The sequence below is a fragment of the Theropithecus gelada genome, chromosome 3, assembly GCF_003255815.1.
Source record: "Theropithecus gelada isolate Dixy chromosome 3, Tgel_1.0, whole genome shotgun sequence".
NCBI classification, from domain to species: Eukaryota; Metazoa; Chordata; class Mammalia; order Primates; family Cercopithecidae; genus Theropithecus; species Theropithecus gelada.
Genome location: NC_037670.1, coordinates 135,958,196 through 135,970,056, shown reverse-complemented (window position 1 = coordinate 135,970,056; position 11,861 = coordinate 135,958,196). Strand labels below are relative to the sequence as shown.

General features: G+C 39.5%; 1 pseudogene across 1 annotated transcript; it reads right to left on the bottom strand.

Moving 5' to 3' along the window:
- Window positions 1-269: 269 nt before the first annotated feature.
- LOC112621268 lies at window positions 270-581 on the bottom strand (annotated as a pseudogene). Its single transcript, XR_003118695.1, has one exon. The product of XR_003118695.1 is annotated as a 40S ribosomal protein S29 pseudogene (transcript).
- Between the last annotated feature and the right edge of the window lie 11,280 nt (window positions 582-11,861).

The window sequence follows — 11,861 nt, the reverse complement described above, 5'->3', positions numbered from 1 at the left end:
ATTTTTGAAATAAAGGTAAAATCATGACTCTCATACAGAGAAAAAATGAACATGTGTGAAAGATTTTACTTATTTGATAAGGGAAGCAGGCAAATGTTATACTGGATCAAAGGAAAAGTCAAAAGGTACCGATTTATATGGAATAAAGGAATGGAAAAAGGCAAAAGTATTTTTTTCCTGAGAGGGGAGATAAGTTCACTGAAACCCTATCAGACAAGACAGAATGTGTAGTCTATCCATTAACAAAGAGTTGTAAAATAGCTCAGAGATTTTTGTTTGTTTGTTTTTTCAAATGTTTATTTTATGTACAAAGAACTATCATGGTTTTTCATTGAGTAGATGCCTTGGATAATCCTTTGAAGGAAGATCATTTAGTCCAACTTAATGAAACCAATATTCTTCGCGTACTGACGGAAACACTGGCGGCACATATTGAGGCCATATTTCCGGATCAGACCGTGCCGGTTTGAACACACGCGGCAAGAGCGAGAACCCTGGCCGAATTTTCGCGGGTGGCTCCAGTACAGCTGCTGGTGACCCATCTTGCTCTCAGAAGTGCAACGAGGTAAAAGGAAGGAACTAGCTCAGAGATTATAAAGGCTAGAATCTGACTGGCTGGGCACAGTGGCTCACAACTGTAATCCCAGCACTCTGGGAGGCTGAGGTGGGAGGATCGGTTGAGGCCAGGAGTTAATGACCAGCCTGGGCAACAGAGAGAGGCCCCAAATCTACAAAACAAATAAACAAACACTTAGCTGGGCATAGTGGCACATCCCTGTAGTCCTAGGGGAGGTGAGGAGGGAGGATCACTTGAGCCCAAGAGTTCAAGCTGCAGTAAGTGATGATCATGCCACTTCACTTCAGTCTGGGCAACAGAGCAAAGCCCTGTCTCTAAGAAAAATTAAAAAGGCTAGATTAGGTAACACAAGGCATGTTGTGTGTAGATAATCCATAATTTTCCATTGAAACACAATTTTTTGTATAGTCTCTCCTCTTTTAATGAAAAATAATCTCAAAAGATTATTCTTGATCACAAAGAGTCACATGGTTACAGTCTCGCCAATGCACCACAATGTAGCAGTTTCTCATTGCCCAAAGTATCACCCGAAGTTCTTTGTATAATGACCAAGAAAATTAAGAAGCGCAGACACCAAGGGTGAAGTTGGAGCAAAAGTTTAATAAGCGAAAGAAGAAAGCTCTCCACTGCAGAGAGGGGACCCGAAAGAGGATTGCTGTTTTCACAGTTGAATACAAAGGCTTTTATAAGAAACCGATGAGGGCTGGGCATTTTATTTCCGTAAGGCACAAATTTCTGGTAACCCCGTTGCATCCTCCTAGTGCGCATGCGGGCCTTTAGCTTGAATTACTCCATATTGCTTTGTTCCCTTCACTGTGCATGTGTCAGGAGACGAAATTTTCCATTGCAGGAATGTTTGGGCAAGTCACCTGTGTAGCCTGTCTTATCTGTGCATCGGTGGGCACGTCTTAGGCAAGCCCCCTGTGCAAGTTCCCTTATCTGTGCCTGCAGCTTGATTTTTCAGGCTGTACTTTTGTTTGAAAGAATTCAACCAGGGACCCACCCTAACTGCTGCCTAACTGGTTTCTCCCTTCCTCCTCTCTCAACATTGGCAGATCTGGCCTGATTATATATACAGGTGTAGCAAGCAAATTCCTTTACCATAGAGACCTAAAATTTGCTTTGCTGGAAGTTTTTATAAGTAATCTCAGAATGGGCTTTTAAAACCTCTCATTATTTACTATCCTGGGGCTAAGAAACCAAGGTAAGAACTCATCATCAGATTTCCTTGCAGTTCCTGTAAATGAGACGAATTGCTTTCTTCTCCAGGTCCCCAAAAGATGCTAAGACTTTTGGACCTGCCAGAAAGTGACCTTCTGTACCTACCTGGAAGGCAGGGAAACCTATAAGTCGGGTACCAGGTGAGCTTACCCAACAGGACATTGCATGCATTGGTTTCACGAGGTTTACAACCTTAGTTACTTAAAAGAACATGGTCATATTTGGTAAAATGGCATCATTCTCAAATATGACAACTGGATATGCACATGCAAAAGAATAAAGATGAACTTCTTCCTCAAACCATACACAAAAATTAACTAAAAATGGATCAGAGTCCTAAATGTAAGAGCTAAAACAATAAAATTTTTGGAATGAAATGTAGGGTATAAATCTTTGTGACCTTGGGTTAGACAAAGCCTTTCTAGATGTAACACCAAAAACACAATTGACAAAAGAAAAATTAGAAAATTGTGGACTTCACCACAGTCATGCTTGAAAGGACACTATCAAAAAAGTAAAGAGACAATCCACAAAATGGAGAAAACATTTGCAACTCATATGTCTTATAAGGAACTCATATCTAGTATATATAAAGAAGTCTTACAACTCAATAATAAAATAACCCAAATACAAAATGGGCAAAGCATTCTAATTAACATTTCTCTAAAGAAGATATATAAATGGCCAATAAACACATGAAAAGATGTTCAACATCATTAGTCATTAGGGAGAAAAAAAACAAGTAAATCTCAAGGTGATAGGATAGCACTTCATACCCATTAAGATGCTGTAATCAAATAGATAAGAAGTGTTTTTGTTGTTGGTTGCGGTGGTTTTTTTTTTTTTTTTTTTTTTTTTTGAGACAGGGTCTCATTCTGTCATCCAGGCTAGAGTGCAGTGGTGCGATCACAACTCAACGTTCTGAGGTCAGGTGATCCTCCCACCTCAGCCTCCCAGGTAGCTGGGACTCCAGGCGCGTGCCACCACACCTGGCTAACTTTCCGTACTTTTAGTAGAAATGTGGTTTCGCCACGTTGCACAGGCTGGTCTCAAACTCCTGTGCTCAAGAGATCCACCTTCCTCAGTCTCCCAAAGTGCTGGGATTACAGGCATGAGCCACAGTGACTGGCCAAGTGTTGTGTAAGGTGTAAAGATATTGAAACCCTCATACACTGCTAGTGGACTGAAAAATGGTGCAGCCACTTTGGAAAACAATCTGATAGTTAAACATAGGGTTGCCATAAAAATGATTAAACATAGAATTACCATATGACCTAGAAAATCTACTTCTAAGTATACATCCAAGAGAAATGAAAACATGTTTACACAAAAACTTGTAAATGAATTTATATAGCATCAGTATTCATAATAAGCAAAGAGTGAAAACAGTCTAAATGTCTTTCAATTGATGAGTGGATAAATAAAATGTTATATCTGTACAATGGAATAATATTTGCAAATAACAAGGAATGAAGTAATGATACATGGTAAAATATAAATGAACCTTGAAATGTTATGCTAAGGGGAAGAAACCAGCTATAAAAGATCACATGAGGCATGATTCCATCTATATGAAATGTCCCAAATAGGCAAATCTGGGTTGGTGCTTAGTGGGGAAATGCAGAGTGACTATTAATGGTTATAATATTTCTTTTTGAAGTGAAGAATATGTTCTAAAATTGATTGTGGTGATGGTTGCATAACTGAATATACTAAGAACCATTGAATTATGCACCTTATTATTATTATTATCATTTTTTAGACAAGGTCTAGATTTGTCTCCCAGGCTGGAGTGCAATAGCGTAATCATGGCTCACTTGCAGCCTTGATCTCTCAGGCTCAGGTGATCCCCCTATCAGCCTCCCAAGTTGCTGGGACTACAGGCATATACCACTACACCTGGCTGATTTTTAAAAAGTTTTAGTAGAGAGGAGGTCTCCCTATATTGCCCAGGCTGGTGTCAAACTCCTGATCTCAAGCAATCCTCCCGCCTCAGACTCCCAAAGCGCTGGGATTACAGGCATGAGCCACCGTGCCTGGTTGAATTGTATAGTTTAAATGGTTAAAGTGCGTTGTATGTGAATTATATCTTAACAAAGCTGGCATGCCAAAAATAACTGAAATTATGACTGTCTACTGTATACCATTGTCTATTGTCTATTATCAGCCAGAGTTGCACCTGAACTCTGATAAATAGAACAATGTCATAGGCAGTGAAGGCATTGACAAATCTCTAGGAACTTCACATATAGATTTTAGTTTGTAAAATGTTTGTGATGATTTTACCCATATAAATTTAAACTAGAGAAGTGTAAGTATCTTTTTTAATTTGACACCTCTTTCTATGTAACTCATTAATAATAACACACTGTAGGGATGAAAGAAAGTTTTCTTCCACTCCCTGGGAGTTCAAGAATTTGAGTCTATAAAACAAAACGACAATAGCGAGATCAACAGTAGAAAAGGCATACAAATGTATTAACGTGCAAGTGCACGGGAGTCACCCGAAGTGTGCTACTGCAAGAAGGGCCAGACGGTTGAAGTTTAAATACCCTCTTCATAGGGGAGAGGGAGTGGGGGAGGTAGGCAATTTTAGAGGAAAAGTAAATGATTTTTAGGGGTGAAGAACAAACAATAGCCTGGGAGAAAGTCTATCTGGGCTTTGGGTATGGTGTCCAATCTAGTCATCATTCCAGCAAGCTAACCTTCTTTGTTTTCTGAGATTATAGGGAGAAGACCTAAGACAATTGCGTTCTGTCTGGAGGAACTTCCTGTAGTCCCATAAGGGAACTTCAGAGAAAGCCTCTCCCTCTGCTGTCTGAGAGGCAGAGGACTGTGATTGGGGGACAGAGGATGAGGGTGGGAGAAGGTCCGAGAGACTTTGTTTTTGAGGCTGTTTTTTTAGTTCAAAGCATGTCAAGAGGCTGGGCGTGGTGGGTCATGCCTATAATCCCAGCACTTTGGGAGGCCAGGATGGGAGGATGCTTGAGCCCAGAGTTCAAGACCAGCCTGGGCAACATGGCAAAACCCCATCTCTACAGAAAATACAAAAATTAGCCGGGCATAGTGGCATGTGCCTATGGTCCCAGCTATTTGGGAGGCTGAAGTGGGAGGATCTCTTGAGCCTGGCAGGTCAGGGTACAGTAAGCTGAGATCATGCCACTGCATTCCAGCCTGGGTGACAGAGTGAGACCTTGTCTCAACAACAACAACAAAAAAAAGGGGCTTGTCAAGGCACCATATTTTACGGTATCATTCTTTTGTTTTTAGACCTAATAATATTAAACGAGCCTAATTATTTCTAGCATCTCTCTTTTTAGAAGGTAAAAGACCAAATCTTTGTGACTTTATGGGAGTCCTTTGGGAAATCTCAGAGGCAGTTCTAGTTCTTTGTGGTTCTCAATAAGCTTAAAGAGCACAAGGGGGTTTGGAGACCAAAAATATTCTACTCCTTTGGGACAAAATTACTCTTTTCCTCAAAAAATGGAAGCACACAGAGCTGTATTTGTCAGAAACTATGGCTCCTAAATATAGCCAAAGCCACATATTCATTATAACTTGTACCCAAAGTAACACACTTCTATTTCACAGAGAGACCTGGAGAGTGGATAATTGTTCACTGTCACACCAGCATTTTGCAGCAGACTAGCAGAACTTGTGAATACACACAATACAGCTTGCCTTAGCCACACATATCATTTTTATACACTCCTTAAAGTGGCAGAAATGAGCAGCACATTCATTACAGATCCAGAGAGATAGTCCCATGAAAATAAGAAGTAAAGGGATATAAACTTGAAATTATGAGTAGTAATGAGTGTTTCAGTATTCTATCTTACTATCTTGAGATACTGTCTCAGTATCTAATGATTCTCCATTAATTAACTCAACTTACCATTGGTCCACGGTTTTAAGTTACTTACAGACCTTGAAAATTGTCCGGAAGCTGACATACACAAAACATAATTATTGTTGAAATAAAGTTTATCACAATAATGATTCAGTCTGGGTAAATATAAATTTATATTTGTAAGCATCTTAAAAATGAAGTAGAATTAAGGCAAGCTTATTCAATCAGTTAACCTGTTTAAGATTAGGAAAAACATATCCAAGTAGCATAAGCACCTACATTATATTATTCTCATTCTCTAATAAATCAAAGAAGACATAAGCATTTTTTGTTAAACCAGTAATATTAAGCTTGTCTCATTTGCCAAAAAATTTATCTAAATTATGTGAACTTGAATTCTTAAAGCATTAATTTGGTTTCTGCAAGAGCTCAAAATAGAAAACAGATAAACAGAAAGGACTAACACACTAGATTCTCTGCTATCTCTCACCTAGCAGAGATCTCTATTAATTCATTTACAGAGATCATCAAATAATCAGATCATAAAAGTAAATTCCCAACCATTACTTCCAGCAACGAGAAATAACTTACTGACAGTAAACAACCCAAAACCAAAAATGTAAAATTAATATAGAGGAGAATTAGGATGAGAAAAACGGTGAGCAAAGTTCTCTTGCCACCTTGGATTCAATTCTGTGAGCCAAGAAAAGATCTACCTGGGCTTACACTGCCCATGAAGTACATTTCTCTGCCTGCAAAGGTTACCTGGCTTTGGTAGGTAAATCCACTGGGCATTTCAGTGGAACTTCCAAAATTGTTAAAAGATAATTTTCTAGAAAAGGTAATATCATGACTGTCATATGGGTATACAAATGAGCTTGTGTTAAAATTTTTATTTGACTCATTCAGTAAGGAAGGCAGGTAGATATTATAATTGGTTTAAAGGAAAATTCAAAGGCACACTTTTCTATGGAGTAAAGAAATGGAATTACAAATAGAGGCAAAACTGCTTTTTTTCCCCCATAGGAGATGGGAAGTCAATTGAACTCCACTCTGTGAGACAAAATATGCATGTCTATTGTCAAAGCAAACCACAGCCAGACAGAAAGTTAAAGTGATAAAAGCAAATTTTATTCAGGAATCATTGCAATAGGGAAAAAGAGATCTCAGCATAGAGTGAAACCCCATTCTTAATACAACAAGAAAAAGCGGGGATTTATGACCAAGGAAAAGGGCAGAGATCAGAGGATAGAAAATTACTAAGAGGAAACATCAAGGCTATGGGGATTATTGCTACACAGACTTAGGATTCTTGCTAAAGGCAGTCCATTGTGATAAGATAAAGAGGATGAAGGAAGAGGAATTTGATCAGCTATCAATAGTGATCAGATACTAAGGGTAGGGGATTTTTGCCATATTGACTCAACAGGATTCTTGCTAAAACGGACTAGGTGGGGCAAGGATGAGACGAAGGGTGAGACTTAGTCTAAAAGAAGATTCAAAAGAGCCTAAGGGGAGGGTCTTTGTCACTTTTAAATTACAAAGAGTCATAAAATAGTTCAAAGATTATGAAAGCCTAAAATCTAGTAACCCAGAGTGACATGCTGTATATGGATAATGCATTAAAGCATATTTTTTTTTCTATAGTCTGTTATGAGGGATGTGTTTATATAGCATTTGTTCATATCTTCTGTAGACCCCATAAATGTTGAATTGCTTCTCAAATAAAAAAACCTGGCTGTTAAGAGACTAGCTGAGAAAATATTTCTACTTATAGGGTAAATGCAAAATGGCTTTATTAATACTGATAGATAATGCAGCAAGTGGCCCTAAGATTGTCTCTTGAGAAAAGAACTTTTATCTGAGGCCTTTTAATGATCAGGTCCTGGCCTGGTGCGATGGCTCATGCCTATAATCCCAGCACTTTGGGAGGCAGGCAGATCACTTGAGCTTAGGAGTTCAAGACCAGCCTGAGCAACATGGTGAAACCTCATCTCTACAAAAAAAAACACAAAAATTTAGCAGGGTATGATAGTGTAAGCCTATAGTCCCAGCTACTTGGGAGACTGGGAGGTGGAGGTTGCAGTGAGCCAAGATGGTGCCATTGCACTCCAGTGTGGGTGACAGAGTGAGACCCTATCTCAAAAAAAAAAAAAAAAAAAGACTATACTTATCAGACCCAAAGAGACATTAAAATGAGACTGCAATAATGTCCTATTTCCCACTTTGAGCTATGTATTAATCTCTTGAAACTGCTTGTTATTGCTACAAGTAGCTATAAATTAAGCTAATAATACCTCACCAGACACTATAGCCCACATCCTGTAGCTAAAAATGTATAGCCATTAACTACTCAGTGTCATTTTCATGAACCAATGAGAATTCCTGACAAGCAACTTTGTATCAGCCCATTCTACGTCTCCCTTTTTTGCCTTTAAAATTCCACTTGTAACTACTGCTTGTTGGAATATATTCAGGGCAACTTGAATCTGTACTCTTGTGTTGCAATCTGCAAAGTTGGCCCAAAGAAACTCTCTACGTATATTAATTTTGCCTCAGCTTCTTCCTTTTAGGTTGTTGACACGCTAAAGAAACAAAACAATAATGACAACATAAGGCTATATGTCTAATTTCAACCTGAAATAAAATTTAAATAAAGTTAAGATGTTTTTATATTGATGGGGTTCAGAACACGTCATCTTAAAGTGTGACTGTAAAAGACCAGAAGACACCACCCCAGATAAGCCTCTTCGACATATAATTTTTTTGAGCTGAATTATTTTGGGAAACAGCAGACACAGGAGAAACTCAGAAAGAGTAGAAGTTACCCTTTTGTAAGAGAAATTTATGTCTATAATGAAAATCTTTATTTGTAAGGGTGTCTCGCTCTCAGTACCAGGAAGAGAATGACTAAATCACAATATACTCTTAATTAATGGAGAAGGGACTGACTTAAGTTTGCATAACAAACTTTGATCTTGCATACTATACTCTTCTTATCTCCCATACTCAGCCTTTCCCAATAAACTTCTCTTTTTATTTCAACAAAGGACAGTATAAGCTGAAGTTTAAACAACCCTTTTGAGATCTTCTCTTGAGATTTAGCCTGGAGATTTTACTCTTTCAGATTTCCCTGAGTATCCCTTTCAAGTATACTGGAGGTATACATGTTATTCAACTTTTATTTATTTTTCTCCTGTTAACCTGTCTGTTTTTATAGAGTCTCAGCTACGAATTCTGAAGGGTAGAGAGACAATTATTTCTCCTCCTCCATGGTTTGATATTAAATTACCTGTTTAACTGATTAATAATTTTTTTTTTCCTATTAGTTGTTTGGGTATCATTTATAGACAATATACAAAAGAAAATAAATTGCCCACAGCTGGGAATAACTGAAGTTATATTCTGAAGTAGAAAGTCCAAAAGTTTCTTAAAGAAATTAAATAATTGATGGCTTCATTTAATAAGTATTAGGGATTATTCTCAACGTGCCAGGTACCATGTGTTATCCAACCAAACTTTGGTTGGCCGACCTGGTGCAGCAAAGGCAGACATTGACACCGAGATTTGCAGTGAGAGAAAGTGAGGCATTTATGGCGTGGCATCAAGCAAGGAGAATTGGGTAGCTAACACTTAAGACCCAAACTCTCCCGTGGCTTACAAGCAAGGGTTTTTAAAGGAAGGGATACATTTCAGGAAAGCAGAAGTTATAGGCAAAATCATACGTAATTCAATACATGGAGGTTATACATTGGTTTTGCCTCGAAAGGCAGAATATCTGGAAGTGGGCGCTTACAAGTAATAGAGAAGTTGACAGATCATTTGATTTACGATTGGTTAGGGAAGCAATGCTTTGTCTAAAAACTTGGGATCAGAAGAAAGGAATGTTAAGGTTTGATCTATGGGCATGATGACCCTCTCTAGGCCCCTCATGAAGACATTAAGAACAAGGGACAACGATCAGAGTTCAGTCCTCAGTTCTCCCTTATTTGAGGTCTGTGTGACGGGGGTCAGCATTTTCCATCTTGTGGGCATACAGGTTTCTGAAAAACAACTCAGGGACATATGTCAAGATGTTATCTTCAGTTTTTACAGGGAACCAAACATTTTATGACTCTTACTTGGGTGGCTATTGTTTAAGCTTATTATTACCTTATTGATTAGTGGATTATTTATTTATTTCTCAAGGATAGTGTGGTGCCTGGAATTTTCCCCTGAAGGGACTCAAGATTTTTTCTTTATTTCCATGCTCGAGGGATGGGGGAGCAGGACCCTAAGAGGGATATCATGTGCTTACGAGAAAATGCAGTTTCAGCTTTCAAGGATTTTAAATTTTTTATTTTTTATATATTTTTTGAGATGGAATCTCACTCTGTCACCCAGGCTGGAGTCTGGAGTGCATTAGTACAACCTCAGCTCACTACAACCTCCCCACTACCACCCAGGGCTCAAGCGATCCTCCTACCTCAGCCTCCCAAGTAGCTGAGACCACAGACATGTGCCACCATGCTCGGCTAAGTTTTTGTATTTTTGGTAGAGACAGGGTTTAATCATGTTGCCCAGGTTAGTCTTGAACTCCTGAACTCAAGCAATCCGGCCACCTCGGCCTCCCAATGTGCTGAGATTACAGGTGTGAGCCACCACGCATGGCCAAGAAGAATTTTAAATTTATCTGCACCAGTAATCATCTGTAGATAGTGGCAGGATTATTATTATTATTATTATTATTATTATTATTATTATTAGAGAAGATCTTGCCCTATCACCCAGGCTGGAGTGCAGTGGTGTAATCACGAGTCACTGCAGTCTTGACATCCTGGGCTCAAGAGATTCTCCCATGTTAACCTCCCAAGTAGCTGGCACTACAGGCATGTACCACATGCCCAGCTAAGTTCTAATTTTTTTGTAGAGATGTGGTCTCATTATGTTGCCCAGGCTGTCTTGAATGCCTGGCTTCAAGCAATCCTCTTGCCTTGGCCTCCCAAAGTGCTGAGATTTCAGGTGTGAGGAACCACACACAGCCAGCAGTAAAAATATTATGATGCAGGTATGCAGAAGTGTCTGGGAGTTGAAGTCCTTAAGACACCTAAGGTCAGCCTTCAAGGAGCTGGCAAGGCCAGGGATGTGTGGAGAAGAGTGCTTCAAGGAGAGTAACAAGTGTATGGGTTGGCTGGGCGTGGTGGCTTACACCTATAGTCCCAGCACTTTGGGAGGCCAAGGCAGGCAGAGTCCCTAAGGTCGGGAGTTTGAGACCAGCCTGGCCAACATGGTGAGACCCCTTCTCGACTAAAACCACAAAAATTAGCCAGGTGTGGTGGTGGGAACCTGTGATCCCAGCTACTCGTGAGGCTGAGGCAGGACAATTGCTTGAACCCGGGAGGTGGAGGTTGCGGTGAGCCGAGATCACGCCATTGCACTCCAGCCTGGGCGACAAGAGTAAAACTCCATCTAAGGAAAAAAAAAAAAAGTGTACGGGTTGAAAGGCAAGGGAGCAGGTATCATTCTGGAAATTATAAGTCCTTCTGTGTAGCTGATGCATACAACGTGAGAAGGAAGGGATGAAAAGAAATAAGGAGGGGAAGAAAGCAGGACCAGCCATAAAGGAGCCTATTGTGAAAAACTAAAGAGCCAGGGCTTTCTGTTGCAGGTGAAGCATTTTAAGCTAGGGAGTTGCGGGATCAAATTTGCATTTTTAGAAAGATGGCCCAGGAAGCAGGTTGGGGGATGGGTTGTTAACTGTGTTTCCTAATGAATACTTCATTCATGATTTAGCACAAAGTTTTAAGTGATTCTCAAGTTCCCTTGAGGTATTTCTTTACAATGTTTGGTCTGTAGCTACAACTTGGCTACACTGTGAGTGCAAAGCTGTGACTCTGTGATAGAAGGTGAATGAAAGAAATGGGAGTTGGAGGGACATGATATTTTGAAGTGGGGGTCAACAAACTATGACCTGAAGCCAAAGTTTTATGCTGTTATTGTAAAGAAAATTTTATCGGAACACAGCCACCCGTATTTGTTTTTGTATTGTCTATGGCGGCTTTTGTGCTGCAACAGCAGAGTTGATTAGTTGTGTGAGAGTGTATGGGATGGAAAGCAGAACATATTTTACTGTCTGTTAATGGGAAAAGTTTGCTGACCTCTAATTTAAAGGGTTAAAATTTTGCATACTGGCTGGGCATGGTGTCTCACACCTGTAATTCCAGCACTTTGGGA